At 44.2% G+C, this 15,916-nt stretch overlaps 1 long non-coding RNA gene across 4 annotated transcripts in view; it reads left to right on the top strand.

The window, feature by feature from the left end:
* Nucleotides 1-1,391: 1,391 nt before the first annotated feature.
* The window catches only part of LOC140456927 (uncharacterized), a 56,966-nt gene continuing 42,441 nt past the window's right edge, over nt 1,392-15,916 (top strand). For 2 of the 4 annotated variants that reach the window (XR_011953212.1, XR_011953213.1), the window contains exons 1-3: nt 1,392-1,527; nt 7,105-7,196; nt 8,150-8,237. This is a non-coding gene — a long non-coding RNA (uncharacterized lncRNA). Of the gene's footprint in view, nt 1,528-1,982; nt 2,252-7,104; nt 7,197-8,149; nt 8,238-11,901; nt 12,004-15,916 lie in introns of those variants that run through there. The other 2 variants (XR_011953214.1, XR_011953215.1) reach the window with 2 other exon arrangements.

Consider the following 15,916-nt stretch of genomic DNA (forward strand, 5'->3'; position numbering starts at 1 on the left):
GAATCATACTAAGCAAATCTACTGAAAGAACCTACAGAGTCGAATATTAAAGTAAGAAATTGCAGGACATTTAAAAAAGCTTATCATTAAACATGGTAGACTGGGTTTTGTGAAAGAGAAACTATATTTGACAAATTTGCAACAGTTCATTGAGGAGATAACAAGCAGGGCTGATAAAGGGCAATCCAATGATGTTCTGTGTTTGGATTTTAAAAATGCAAATGATAAGATGCTACATAAAAGTTAATTGCACAATTTAGGAGGTCATGGTATCGGGGTAATATATTAGCATAGATTGGTTAACCACACTGGCTGTTGCCGAGTCCTCACTTGCAGTGCTGTATACAATGATAGCTCCCATATTTAATAAAGGATAAACCAACATCGGAGACCATAAAAAAGAAACTTAGCTGCTTCGAGGACAAAAGGGTTGACGTGTAAAGAATAGATAAGCAGAGGTGATCTTATGGAAACAAGATTCTGAGGAGCTTGACAGGGTGGATGTTGACCACACCAGTGAAGTCTCAAACCAGGGGACATTACATAAGGGAACATTCATTTTAGAAAAAGTAAAGATTTTTTTCTCTGTGAATGGCTAGAATTTTCTCACCCAAACTTTTGTGAAAGTTAAATGTGGGAGGGCAATGGTTGGGTTACTCTTCGGAGTAACATGGTTGTTCTGGCTTGTTGGGCTGAAGGGCCTGTTTCTACATAGTAGGGAATCTGTGATTCTATCTCAAATTATTTTAAAAGAGGGCAGATCAATTTTTGAAATATTGAGCAGTTGAGGGCTATGCAGATCAAGCATAAAAGAGGTGTTGAGGTCTGGGTTGGCCTAGCCATGATCTTATGGAATGGGGGAACAAGCTGAAGGGAATGAATGCCCTACGCCTACTCCGATTCCTTGAGGCTCCATTTCATGTTTTTTTTTATTTCCAAAGAAGAGCGTGATACAATGTGCTAAAGATCTCAGATGTTCTAGTTCAGATGGCATTGATTCATCAATCACAGCTATACAGACATGAGTAGGAATGCAATTCCCTCCATGAATAAAGGAAATCTACTGCAGAGCTCACAATAAGGAAATTCTTATCTTCAGTAAACTCTCCCATCACATCGGTAAAAACAATAACTGCAGATGCTGGAAGACCACAGCAGTTCAGGCAGCATCCAAGTAGCTTCGAAATCGACGTTTCGGGCAAAAACCCTTCACCAGGAATGCTGCCTGAACTACTGTGCTCTTCCAGCACCACTAATCCAGAATCTCCCATCACATTACCCAATATATCAGCTAAAGCAGGACGCACTGCGCATGCTCTAGCTAACGAAACGACCCCGGGAGATTGATGTCAGCACCAGACCAATGAAAGGACGGTGGGCGGAGCTGGATGACCTGGCCGGAGGTTGGTCCTCCAACCAATCAAAGTGAATGAAGGGCGGAGCTAAACTAAACCATGTGATCACCCTCGCGCGCGGAGCGGAGTCGCTGTAATGAATGCTCGGGAAGTTATGGAGAGAAAGGATACGGTAAGGAAAGAAATAAACAGGGAAACGGAAGAAAAACTGTGTTGCTATGAGCGGAGAGGTTTTACAAACAAATTGTGCACGTCGGAAAACACAAATTTGAACGTCCCAGTCCCGTGTTTACAGTAAACGGGGAATTGCCTTAGCGCGGCTGCGGGCCTGAGTGAGCGCCGCCATCTTTATTCGGGACAACGATTCACTGGACACGTGTGGAGCCGCCATCTTTGTAGGGGGCAAGGTGCAGCCAGGCGCATGTGCAGCCTTTCTCTAGTATAGAGTCATTGGGATCATAGCAGCCAAGACTGCTCTGATTCACCTCTGGGCTCCCGCATGACCACTTTGTCAAGATCCAGCTCCCTCAGTCTCGAACCATGGGTGTATTTTTGGTCTGTTTACTACTGTATTATTACTTTTATAGACCCTTTGCTAATGAGTTTTTCACTGCGGCCCAGCCCCTGACCATGTACTGCTCTATTATCAGATTACTTTTTTCTTGAATGTTTTTGATAGTCAAGAATTATTTTTTTCCAATAAGCAAGTGTATTTTCCTTCTATTTCTGACTATCAAATTCTGCACCATTTTCATTCCCTGTAATCCATTTTGCACTCCCTGAAACATCAACTGTGTTTCTCCTTCCAAAGCCCTGTTGTTTATGGAGAGGGTGATGTTTGACTTTCTTGTACAGCTGCAGTTTGTGTAGTGAAGGTGCTCCCACAATGTGGTTGGGTAAGTGGCATTATAGATTATTCATTCAGCAACAGTGATGATTTGAAGATAATGTCCAAATCAACAACAGTTTTTATTTTTATTATCATGCTTATAATTTCACAAAAATACTATTGAGAACTTTAGATATAAGGCCAGAGATGGAGATATTAGGTCAGGTAACCAAAAGCATTGCCAAAAAGCAGGTTTTGAGGGATGTCTTAAAGGTGGAAAGCAGACCTGTGAGGTTTTGGCTGCGAATTTCAGACCATGCTGCTCCAGCAACTGTAGAAACAGCCACACAGGTGAAGTAATGAATTAACAAATGGTTGGGAGTCTCGAAGAAAGTAGGTTATCGAGGTCTCAAAGTGTGTGTGGTGCAGGGAGCTAGGGATTATCACAGCCAGTAATTAAATCAAGTGTGAGAATTTTAAATTGAGGGATATTGGCCAGGTGCTGGCAGGTGACACTAAATTGGGTTGGGGTATCTGGTCGGCATGGACGGGTTGGACCGAAGGGTCTGTTTCCTTGCTGTACATCTCTATGGCTGTATGCTGTTGATTAAAATTAGGAGCCTTTTGATGAATCAACAAGCAGAGATTTAGACTTTCTTGCGATTACAGGGAGGTTCAATGTGTGAAGCTGGCCCTGAGTGTGTTTGGAAAATGAAGTCTGGAGATAACACAAGGTGGATGAAAGTATATGAGCTGAGACAAGGGTGGAATCAGCTAGAAATAGTGGTCTTGGAGTGGGACTGGGCTGTCTCACCTCACCTCACCTCTAGGGTTCAGCTTGTTGCCAGATTGTGAATCAGGGCAGTAACGCAATGTGGAGCTGAGTGGCCCTGGTGGTGCCTAAAATGAGTGTCACTCAGCTGGCTGTTGCTGAGCAGCTGCTGCTTGGTAGCCCTGTTGATGACATCTTCCATCACTTTACTGCTGATCGAGTGTGGAGACTGAAAGAGGGAAATTGGCTGGGTTGGATTGCCCTGTGTTTTGTGTTGAACATCCCTGGGCAATGTTCCACATTGTCGGTAGATACCAGTGCTGGAGCGGTACTTGGCTTGGTGGGTGGCAAGTTCTGGAGCACAAGCCATCAGTATTATTGCCAGAATATTTGCAGGGCCCGGAGCCTTTGCACGACTTAACCGTTTCTTGATGTTATTCAAACTGAATTGAACTGGCTTAAAACTCGCATCTGTGATGTTGGAAACCACTGGAGAAGGCTGAGATGGATCATCCCACTTTGCACTTCTGGCTGAAGATTGCTGCAAATGCTGTTCTCTTATCTGGTGCATGGATGTGTGAGGCCCCTCCATCAGTAAGGGTGGGGATATCTGTGATACTTCCTCCAGTGAGTTGTTTAATTGTCCATCACCGTTCACAACTGGGTGCGGCAGAACTGCAGAGCTCCGATCTGTTCCATTGGATGTAGGATCACTTAGCTCTGTTGCTTGCTGCTGATGCTGTTTGATATGCAGGTAGTACTGTTTGATAATTTCACCAGGTTGGCTCTTCAGTTTTAAGTCTGCCTGGTGCTGCTCATGGCATGCCCTCCTTTCCTGTCCATTGTGATGGGTGAGATCAGGATTTACAATCCCATGAGATTACGGATTGTGCTGGAGTACAGTTCTGCTGCTGTTGATGTCCCACAGTGCCTCAGAGATACCCAGTTTGAGATCCTACATCTTTTCAAAGTCTGTCCCAATTAGAACGGTGATAGTGTCACTCAACACAATGGAGGTTTTTCTCAACTTTAAGGCAAGTCTTGTGTCGCCAAAAGGAATGTGTGATGGTCGCTCTTACCGATACTGTCATGGCCAGATGTATCTGCAGCTAGTCAATTCATAACAATGAGATCAAGTATGTTTTACACACTTGTTGGTTCCCTCACCACCCGCTGCAGACTCAGTTGAGCAGCTATATCCTTTAGGACCTGGCCAGCTCAGTCAGTAATTCTGTTGCAGAGCTAGTCTCGATTGTGGACATTGAAATCCTGTACCTAGAGTACGTTTGACACCATTTTATTGCCTCAGTGCTTCCTCCAAATGTTGTTCAACATGAAGGAGAAGTGATTGATCAGCCAAGAGAGGGCGGGACGTGGTAATCAGCAGGAGCCATGAGACTTCCTGGTCTCCGGAGCCATTGCTGTGTACTCCCAGGGCAAATCCTCCCTGTCTGTACACCACTGTGCCACCACCTCTGCCTGGTCTGTCCTGCCGGTGGGACAGGACATATCCAGAGATTTCAGGAGAAAGTGAAGACTGGAGATCAGAGTCAAGAGTCTGGTGCTGGAAAAGCACAACAGGTCAGGGTGATGAAGGGCTTAGTCTCGAAACGTCGATTCTCCTGCTCCTCGGATGCTGACTGACTGTTGTGCTTTTCCAGCACCACACTCTCTATCTAGGGATGGTGATGGTGGTTTCTGGTCATTGTTTGTAAGGGATGATTCCGTGAGTATGACTATGTCAGGCTGTTCCTTGACTAGTCTGAGACAGTTCTCCACATTTTGGCACCAAAAACCATGTGTTAGTCTGGAGGATGTTGCACCATCGAGAGGGCTGATTCTGTGATTGTAATTTCTGGTGCCTTGTTAGTTGCCAACTGGTCCATCCAGTTTCATTCCTGTGTTGAGACTTTGCAGTGATTAATACAGTGAGTTGCTGGCTGGGCCGCTGTCGGGTTGGCAGGATTTTTTTTCGCCAATGACAATGGTTTCATGGAGATCAGGAGATTCCTAATACTTTTTTTTTTCTTGAATTCAGATTCCACCATCTGTCAAGATGGGATTCGAACCAGGACTTCAGACATTTGTTTTAATATTCTGGATAAAACCCTGGTTCTGTTTCTTTGTAAAACACTGTCCATCGTCCTGTCTCCTCCATCCTCCCCTCCAGCAACGAGTGAGGAGCACATGGAGTTTCTCTGTCACTAAGACTGAGATAGTCTGATCTGCTCCTTCTCTCCCTCCCACTAGCCCACTGAGCCAAACTGCCTCACGTGGTGTTCCTGGTTTTTGTCCTAAACCTACATCTTTCTCCAGTCTCTTGTCAAGCCTTATCAGAGCTCACCTTGACCCTTTACCCTAATCTCGCTAAACTCACTTTCCAACTCTCTTTCCTCCGCTGCCGCCTCATCACTCCCCTTCGCCAATTCATGGATATTGTTCCTTGTTCTGTCTGTTGGTCTTTTTTGGTTATGTCTTTCTCTCCCATTCTGTGAAAAACTAATATTTGACCTCACCGTTGTTTGAAAATCCTGCTCCATCTCCACTCTCCTTTTCCTTTCTGAATTCCTTGCATTTGGTGTCCCTCAACGATCTATCCTTGGTCTCTCCTGTATCTCACGTACATAGTGCCAGGAGGTGATATCATCCAAAACCACTGTGTTAGGTTTCACATGTACACTGACGATGCCCAGCTCTCCCTCCCCATTATCCCTCTCCATTACTCCACTGTTACTCAGTTATCAAACTGCTTATCACATTCCCACTACTCTATTAGCTGCAATTTCCTCCAATGAAACATTGTCACGTTTAAACCCATTGCCTTACCTTTACCTTTCTGCTGAGCCCCTCCCTCCCACTGGGAACTCTGAGGCAGAACGACACTCTTCACAATATTGCTGTTCTATCTGACCCCAAGGTGACCTTCTGATCAGACATCCACACAATCACAACACCGGGAACTCCAATCTCTTAAATGTTGCTCACCCCAACTCCATTGCTACTGAAACCCCTTACCCACGTCTGTGTCACCTTAAACTTGAATCCAAAACAGAACCCTTGATTCCGTGACTCAGAATCTGGTTTCAGACTCCCCTCTCAGTATTTACCCTCAGACACATCCTCTCTGTATTTATCCTGTCAAACCCCTTAAGAATCCCATCTGTCTCAATGAGATCACCTCTCTTTCTCCAAAATCCAGTGAGTAGAGTCCCAACCTTTTAACCCTTTCTTTAAAAGATCATCCCTCCAAACCAGGGATCATCTCATTGAATCTTCCCTGAAACGCCTCCAATAAAGTGACACATTTCCTTATCTAAAGGGACCAAAACTGCTTTCATTACTGTAGATATGGTGGTCTCACCAGCACTGCCACACGGTGCTCTCAGGTATATACTCCAAACTCTAATACTGAAAACTTTTGAAACAAAAAAATTCAATTCCCCTTCCTGATTCCCTCTTGTAACTGTGTGGTAGCTTTCTGTGTTTCCTGAGCAATTACCCCTGGTCCCTTTGTTGTGCAGCTTTCTACAGTTTCCACCATTTAAATAGTACTTTGTTCTTTTATTATCTCCTCCAAAATGAGCAACTTCCCATTTTCCCAAGTTACACCCCATCTGGCAACTTGTTGCCCCCTTCTCCTGTGCATCTCTCTCTTTTCATAATCCTCTTAGACCTTTACAGTTATGCCTTTTCTAGGAGATATCCCCCCTTCCCATTCTTCCAAACATTTATTGGGAGCACTGGGCAGTGGGAAGCAGGCAGAGTTGCTATCTTTTTAGGGATACGCTTTGGAGTGATTGGGAGGATCTTCCTACCCATTGGTCAGGATGGAGACAACTTGCCCATCGTTAGGCATTAGCCTTTCACACCCATGCCTTATTGATGAGGCAGAGCGGCAGCATGGAATGAAAGAAAAGAAAGTAATTCTTGTTCCCCATATCTCACTGGCGCTTGGATCATTTTCTCCAATGTGTTCAGTCACATAAGATCTCAAGTTGGAATCTCCTAGAAACCCACAGATTTCCCTCTGAGTTGACTCCTGATGTCCTCAAAGGTAATATGTACAGTAATCCTGGGCCACGAGGAGGGGATGGTGTGAGTTTCTAACTTGAACTGATAGTGACAGATTTTATAAACTTGTATTACAGGTGGACGTTCAGATGGTGATCTCAGTAAATATTCTGCTAAACTCTGGTTGAATTACTCGGTATATCAGGATCTGGATATTCGCATTGTGTGTGTGAGTATTGTGTTCCAGACCAATCCCATTTGCTGCTTAAAAATTCTCCTTTGAATCATCGCCTTCTCTCAAAAGGTCTCCCCAAACCTTCAGTGTGTCATCTAATCCTTTTATGCTGACCTGAAGAGTGTAAGTTTTATTATTCGAATGTGTAATTTTTGTATAAGAATACCTCAGAGAGGAAGCAGAATATTCTTAAAGGGGAGAATAACCATTTTGAGGGGAGGCTGTTTTTATTGGTATCAATGACATAGGAATAGAAGAGTTCACATTATTGGATCATTGGAATCTCTTGTGGAGTAGAATTGACCTCCATCAGAAGGATGGATTGTACTGGCACTGGAAGGGAACAGTTGCTAGTGCTATTCAGGAGGCATTAAACCAGTGAAGGAATGTGGGTAAACTCAGAGAGAGTGAGGGAAGTGCTCAGTCTGACGCTGGTACAGTTCAGACGTCAAACAGTCAAGGCAGACAAGGGCAAGGCACAGAATGAGCAGTTACACTGCATTTATTTCAATGCAGGAGGCCCGATAGGTCGGGCAGAGGAGCTCAGGGTATGGTTTTGAACATCGCACTGGGATATTATAGCAATTACAGAGGCATGACGTAATGATGGATAGGACCAGCAGCTTAATGTTCCAGTGTATAGATGCTATAGCAAAGATAGAAAGGGGGCAACAGAGAAGGGGGAGAGGTATTTTTGATAAGGGATAGCATTACAGCTGGGCTTCAAGAGGGTATTCCTGGGAGTACATCCAGGCAGGTTATACAGGTGGAACTGAGAAATAAGAAAGGGAAGATCTCCTTATTGGGATGGTACTATTGACCCCCCCCCCCCCAACTTCCCCAATAGTCAGCAGGGAGTTGAAAAGCAAATTTACTAAGAGATCGCTTATCTGTAAGAATAGTATGGTTGTGTACAAGACTTGACCTTCTTTGTTATTCATTCACAGGATGAGGGTGTCACTGGCTGAGCCCAAAGGGGCAGTAAAGAGTCAACCACATTGCTGTGGGTCTGGAGTCACATGTAGGCCAGACCAGGTAAGGATGGCAGATTCCTTCCCTGAAGGATATTAGCGAATCTGATGAGGTTTTTTTTTTTGCAATAATCAACAATTGATTCGTGGTCTTTAATAGATTCTTAATTCCAAATTTTTATTGAATTCTCATTCCGCTGTGTGCCGTGACGGGATCCAAACCCTGGGCCCCAGAACGTTATCTGGGTGTCTGGGTTATCCATCTAGTGATAATCTCACTAGGCCATTTGGCAGGGTGAGTGACTGAGGTATCCGTGGGGCAGCACATCAGCACCAAAGATCCCATGGTTTCTGCGGAAGATAGAAAGGGCTGGGGAGGGAGATATATCCCTGGTGGTGGGGTCTGACTGTAGGTAGCGGACATAGCAGAGGTTATTGGAGATTAGTGGGTGGCAGGTGAGGACCGGGGGATTATATTCTTATTGTGGTTGGAGGGGTGGGGGGGAAGGCGGAGGTACAGGAAGTGGAGGATATGCGTTGGAGTGCATTGTTGATCAAGTAAGAGGGAAATCCGGTCCTTGAAAGAGGAAACCTTTCTGGGATGTCCTGGAGTGGAATTGCTTCTCCTGGGAGCAGATATGGCAGAGGTGGAGGAATTGGGAGTACAGGATCACGTTTTTACAGGAATATCCTCGAGAGTAATCAGGAGAGCAAAAGGGGGACTTGAAATATCTCTAGGAAATAGTTTAACGAGAATCCAAAGAGATTCTACAAATACATTAAGGATAAAATAATAACCAGACAGAGAATAGGACCCCTTAAAGATCAACAAGGCCATCTATGGAACAACAGGAGGTGGGAGAAATACTATGCTATTCTATTCGAGAGAGTTTGGAGAAATAAACAGTGATAATTTGAAAAGTGTCTATATTACAGACGAGGAAGTACTGGATGTCTTAAACAGTAGCAAAATGGATAAATCCTTGGGACCTGATCAGGTTATCCCAGAAATTTGTGGAAAGCTAGGAAGGTGTTGGCAGTGCCCCTCCCTGAGGTATTTATATCATTGTTTTGACAGGTGAGGTGCTGGAAGATGGGTGCCATTATTTAAAAAAGGTGGTAAGGAAAGGCCAGGGAACAAGAGAACAGTCAACCTAACGTCAGTGGTAGGTAAGTTGTTGGAAGGGATTCTGAGGGACTGGATTTACATGTATTTGGAAAGACGAGGATTGATTAGGGCTAGTTAACATGGTTTTGTGTGTGGGAAATTCTCTCTCTCTAACTAGATTGAGTTTTTTTGAAGATGTGACAAAGATGATTGATGAAGGCAGACTGTGGGCGTTGTCTTTATGGACACTGAACGATGTTCCACAAAGCAGACTCGTTAGCAAGGTTAGATAACATGAAATGTTGGGAGAACTAGCCATTTGGATACAAAACTGGCTTGAAGGTAGGAGACAGAGGGTGGTGATGGAGGGTTCTTTGTGGACTGGAGGCCTGTGAGCAGCATTGTCCTGCAGGAATAGATATTGGGTCCTTAAATAAATGAGTTGGATGTGAATATATGAGATATGGTCAGTGGGTTTACAGAAGACACCAAAATTGGAGCTGTAGTGGACAATGAAGAAGGTTAGTTCAGAATGCAACAGTATCTTGACCAGATGGGCCATTGGAGCGAGGAATGGCAGACTGGGTTCAATTTAGACAAATGTAAGCTGTTGGATTTTGGAAAGGCAAATCAGAGCAGGACTTGTACACTTAATGGTAAAGTCCTTGGGAATGTTGCTGAACATAGAGACCATGGAGTGCAGGTTCATTGTTCCTTGAAAGTAGAGTCGCAGGTAGGCAGACTAGTGAAGGTGGTGTTTGGTATGCTTATATTTATTGGTCAATGCATTGAGTACAGAAGCTGGGACATCAAATTGTGGCTGGACAGGACATTGATTAAGCCATTTCAGGAATTATGTTTTAAGTTCGAAATTCCCTGTTCTGGAAAGGATATTGTGAATCTTGAAAGAGTTCAGACAAGATTTACAAAGACTTTGCTAGGGTTGGAGGATTTGGGCCACAGGGAGAGGGTGAATAGGCCAGGGTTAATTTCCCTGGAGAGTCAAAGACTGAGAGGTGACTTCATGGAGATTTATAAAGTCATGAAGGGCATGGATAAGGTGAACAGCCAGGATCTTTTCCCCCCAGTTAGGTGGGTTCAAAACAAGATCACATGGGCTAAAGTTGAGAGGGCAAAGATTAAAAACGGATCTAAGGGGCAAAGTTTTCATGCTGGGTGTGGTGTATGTGTGGAATGAGCTGCCAGATAAAGTAGTGGAGGCTGATACAATTACAACATTTGAAAGGCATCCGATTGGGTACATGAATAGGAAGAATTCTAATGATACGGACCAATAGCTGGCAAATGGGGCTCCATTTGTTGAGGATTCCTAGTTGTCATGGATAAATTGGACCAAAAGTCTGTTTCTGTGCTGTACATCCCTAGGACACTAATAAATGAAAATAAGATATGTTCCTCTTTTGTGGAGAGCCAGTAGAAGCACAGATAATTGTCCTTGGAGCTGAGAAGGTTAAGCAGTGATTTTGACCAGGTGCAAATTTGTTTCTAGGATATCTAATCTGCAGAGAGAGGGGAATTGTTAACAATGTCACAATTTTAGTAACTGTTTTCAGGTAATTGGCAAATAATGTGAATATGTGAACATTTTTTTATTCAGTAAGTTCTGAGTATCTGGAACAGTCTGAATCGCAGCTGGAAACAGACTCAGCAGTTATTCATAAACAGATTTGCAGCATCTCCAGAGGGAGAGGGTACATCCCAAATGGACTGAATAGCCCCAGCCCCTGTGCTCTGTGATACTGCCCCATTGACTGTGAATGCTGAAGCTCATCCCAGGGCAGAGAGAGGGAGGATCCCACCACTCACCTCACAATGGGCCCCGATGATTGATGTCAGCGCAGGCCAATGGGGGGCAGAGGGCAGTACTGGAGGACCAGGTTGTACCAGTTTGTCCTCTAACCAATCGGAGTGAATGAGGGCATCCTCAAGGCTGGAACTAAAGAAAGGCACATATCGCAGAGATCTGAGAAACTGGAGGACATGAGATAGGGAGCGTTCTGTGGCTGGTGAGGAATTATATAAATAAAGAAGAGTTGTGAGGCTGGATGAAGTGACAGTGATCGGGAGAGTTGAGGATGGAGGAATTTAGAGTTAGTGAGGATTAGAGTCCTAATGTTATACAGCAAGGAAACAGACCCTGTGGTCCAACCAGTCCATGCCGACCATAATTCCAAACTGACCTAATTGTACCTGCCTCTGCTTGGTCCACATCCATCCAAATATTTCCTATTTATGTACTTATCTGAAGGTCTTTTAAATATTGTAATTGTATTCACAGCTACCACTTCCTCTGGAAGTTCATTTCACACGTATAATTTTTTTTTTAAAACCCTAATGTCTTTTCTCAAATCTTTCTAATTTTTTCTCAAAATGAATGAACCCCAGTTTTGAATCCCCCTCGTTCCCCCCACCCCCACCCCCGGCTATTCACCTTATCTACACTTAATAAAGTCACCCCTCAACCTCGTGCACGCCAGTGAAAAAAATTCCCAGCCTATCCAGCCTCTCCTTAGAACACAATCCCTCCATTCATGGAAACATGCTGGTAAATCTCTTCTGAACCTGCTCCAATTTAATAACATCCTTCCTATAACAGCACAACCTGAAATGGACAGAGTATTCCAGAAGAGGCCTCCCCAACGCCCTGTACATCCTCAACATAACGTCCCAACTCCTGGACTCAAAGGTCTGAACAATGAAGGTAATTGTGCTAAGCTCCTCCTTAACCACCCTGTCCACATGGAACACACACTTCAAAGATGTGAAGCCCTCGGTCTCTTTGTTCCCATATCACTACTCAAGGCCCTACTTTTATTGAGTGTCAGTCCTGCCCTCGTTTGTTTTGTCAGGATGTTATATTTTGCATTTATTCCAATCCAAAAAATTTTTGAGTATAAAGGCAGTAGGAGTATAATTAAGAGGGAAATCAGGAGGCAAAAAAGGGGCGTGAGATAGCTTTGGCAAATAGGGTTAAGGATAATCCAAAGGGCTTTTGTAAATACATGAGGAACAAAAGGCTAACTAGGGAGAAAATAGAGACCCTCAAAGATCAGCAAGGCAGCCATTGTGTGGAGCTGCAGGCGATGGGCGAGATAGGAAACAAGTATTTTGCATTAGTGTTTACTGTGAAGAAGTACATGGGAGATATAGAATGTAGGGAAATAAATGGTGTCATCTTGAAAAATGTCCTTGTTACAGAGGAGGAGAAAGTGCTCAATGAGTGGCTCAGGAGCTGGTGCAGGGGAAAAGGATTCACGTTTTTTGGATCATTGTGATCTCCTCTGGAGTAGAGTTGACCTGCATAAGAAGGATGGATTGCAACTGAATTGGAAGATATCTAATACCTAGGCAGGGAGACTTGCTAGTGATACTCGGGAGACATTAAACCAGTGAGGGAGTGGGTGTAAACCCAAGAAGATAGTGAGGAAAGAGATATGTCTGAGGCTGGTACAGTTCAGAAGTCAAATAGTCAAGGCAGGCAAGGGCAAGGCACAGAATGAAGTCGGACTGAGCAGTTGCACTGCATTTACTTCAATAGAAGAGGCCTGACAGGGAAGGCAGATGAGCTCAGGGTATGGTTTTGAACATGGCACTGGGATATTATAGCAATTACAGAGGCATCACTCAGGGATGATCACCTTATTGGGGTTTTCTGCATGGATTTCATCCTGGGGCTCTGGTTTCCTCCCACAGTCCAAAGATGTGCAGGTTGGGTGGATTGTCCAGGCTGAATTGCCCACAGTGTTCAGGGATGTACAGGTTGGCTGGCCCTGGGAAATGCAATGTTACAGGGGGAGGTTAGGAGGCTCTCCAGGTCAGTATCAATGTGATGGGCCGAATGACCTGCTTCCACACTGTTGGGAGTCTCTGATAATTCTACTAGTTTTAAAATAGTTACAGAAAATAATATACCAGATCTAAAAGTTAAGGTTCTGAATTGGACAAAGGCTAATTTTGATGGCCCAAGGCAAGAACTTTCATCTGGCCCATCAAGCCTGCTCTGCCATTCAATAAGATCAGGGCTGAGCTTTCCATGGCCTCAGCTCCACATTCCTGCTCTCTCACCATAACCCTTAATTCCTTTCCTGTTCACAAATCTACCTTTTGCCTTAAAGGTATTCAAGTTGATAACATCAACTGCTGCACTCGGCAGGGAATTCTACAGATTCACAACCCTTTAGCTGAAGAAGCTCCTCCTGGACTCAGTCCTAAATCTGCTCCCCCTTATTTTGAGGTAATGCTCTGTAGTTTGACCTGCCCTCAGTGGAAATAGCCTCCCTGCTTCTGTCTTATCTACTCCCTTCATAATTTTATTGTTTCCTATCCAACTTCCCATTCTTCTGAATTACAATGACTATAGAACCAATTTTTTCAATCTCTCCACATACGCAAACCCTCTCAACTCCCAACTCAAACTAGTGACCCTCCTCTGTACTCCTTCCAGTGCCAGTACATCCTTCCTGAAGTAAGGAGACCAAACCTGTACACAGTACTCCAGGTGTGGCCTCAGCGCACCCTGTAAAGCTGCAGCATAACCATCCCTCTAGCAAGGAAGGACAATATTCCCTTCACTGCCTTAATTACCTGCTGCACCTGCAAACCAACTTCCTGTGAATCATGCACAAGGACACCCAGCTCCCTCTGCACAGCAGCATGGTGCACATTTTCACCATTTCATCATCCAGTTTGCTGTTAGTCCGACCAAAGTAGATGACCTCACATTTCCCAACATTGAACTCCATCTGCCAGACCCTGATCCACTCACGTAACTGATCTGTATCCCTGTGCAGACTTAGTGGCCTCTGCACACATTGCTCTACCTCATCTTTGTATCAAATGTGAACTCTGACACTGTACACTTGGTCCTCAACTCCAAAACATTTGTGTAAATTGCAAACAGTTGTAGTGCCAACACTAATCCAAACACCCCTTTATCCCCATTCTTTATTTTTTGTTGGTTAACCAATCCTGTATCAATGATAATTACCCATAATGCTATGCATCTTTACCTCATACAGCAGCCTTTTATGTGGCAACTTATCGAATGCCTTCTGGAAATCCAGGTACACCACATCCACCGAGTCCACCTTGTCCAACGCACTCGTCGTATCCTCAAATAATTCCAGTAAATGCGTTAAACTTGACCTGCCTTTCATAAATCCATGCTTTGTCTGCTCAGTGAGACCATTTCTACCCAGATATCTCACCACTACTTCCTTGAGAGGTTCAAGCATTTTCCCCACTACAGAAGTTAAGCTAACTGGTCCTTCTTGAAAAATAGTGGCACCACATTTGCAGCTTCCAGTCTGTTAATACCATCCCAGAATCCAACAAATTTTATTGAATTATCACGAGGTCTGTTTGTTATTTCCCTCCCCACCTCCCCACCATCTCTTTTAGTCCCTGGGATGCATTCCATCAGAGCCAGGAGACCCATCTACCTTTAGGCTGTTATCTTTCCCAACATTACCTCTTTACTGAGAATGATTGCTTCTGTATCCTCATCTGCCATTGCCTCCATAGGCCTGCGACAATGAGAGTATATGGACAGTATGTTCCTGTTAAGGGCAAGGCTGGGAGGTGTAAAGAATGCTGCCTGACGAAAGATATTGTGGGCCTGGTCAAGAAAATGAAGGAGGTATATGGCAGGTATAGAGAGCTGTGTTTGTGTGAATCCCATAGGAGTATAGGGACAGTAGGAGTATACTCGAGGTAAACCAGGAGGGCAAAAAGGGGACATGAGATTGCTTCAGGAAATAGGTTTAAGGAGAATCCAAAGTGATTGTACAAATACACTAAGGAGAAATGAGTAACCAGGCAGAGAATAGGTACCTGCAAAAATCATCAAGGCTGTCTGTGGAACCGCAGGAGGTGAGAGAGATTCTGTATGAGCGGAGAGGTTTTACAAACAAAATGTGCACGTCGGAAAACACAAATTTGAACGTCCCAGTCTTGTGTTTTCAGTAAATGGGGAATTGCCTCAGTGTGGCTGCAGGAATGGGTGCGCGCCGCCATCTTTATTCGGGGCAAGAATTCACTGGACACGTGTGGAGCCGCCAGGTTTGTAGGGGGCAAGGTGCAGCCAGGCGCATGTGCAGCCTTTCTCTGGTACAGAGTCATTGGACAGGATTTACACAGAGCACATTCAAACTCCGAGAAATGGATGTTTATTTCGGGATTTGTTTTATCATTTATTTAAATGATTTGGTATCGTAAATGAGTTTGCAGGTCATACAAAATTGGAGGTGTTGTGGATAATGAAGAAGGTGACCTCAGATTACAATGAGATATTGATCAGATGGGGTTTAATTTAGATAAATGTGAGGTGCTGCATTTTGGAAAAGCAAATCAGGGCAGAACTTGTACACTGAATGGCAAGTCTCTGGAGAGTCTTGCAGAACAAAGTGACCTTGGACTGCAGGTTCATAGTCCTTGCAAGTCAAGTTGCAGGCAGATAGGATGATGAAGAAGGTGTTCAGTATATTTTCCTTTATTGGTTCGAGCATTGAGTATAGGATGTGGGAGGTGATGTTGCTGTACAGGACATTCGTTAGGCCACTTTTAGCCTGCCTCCTATCAGAAGGGTGCTGTGAAACTTGAAAGGTTTCAAAAAA

Source organism: Chiloscyllium punctatum, chromosome 31 (genome assembly GCF_047496795.1).
Source record: "Chiloscyllium punctatum isolate Juve2018m chromosome 31, sChiPun1.3, whole genome shotgun sequence".
NCBI lineage: Eukaryota > Metazoa > Chordata > Chondrichthyes > Orectolobiformes > Hemiscylliidae > Chiloscyllium > Chiloscyllium punctatum.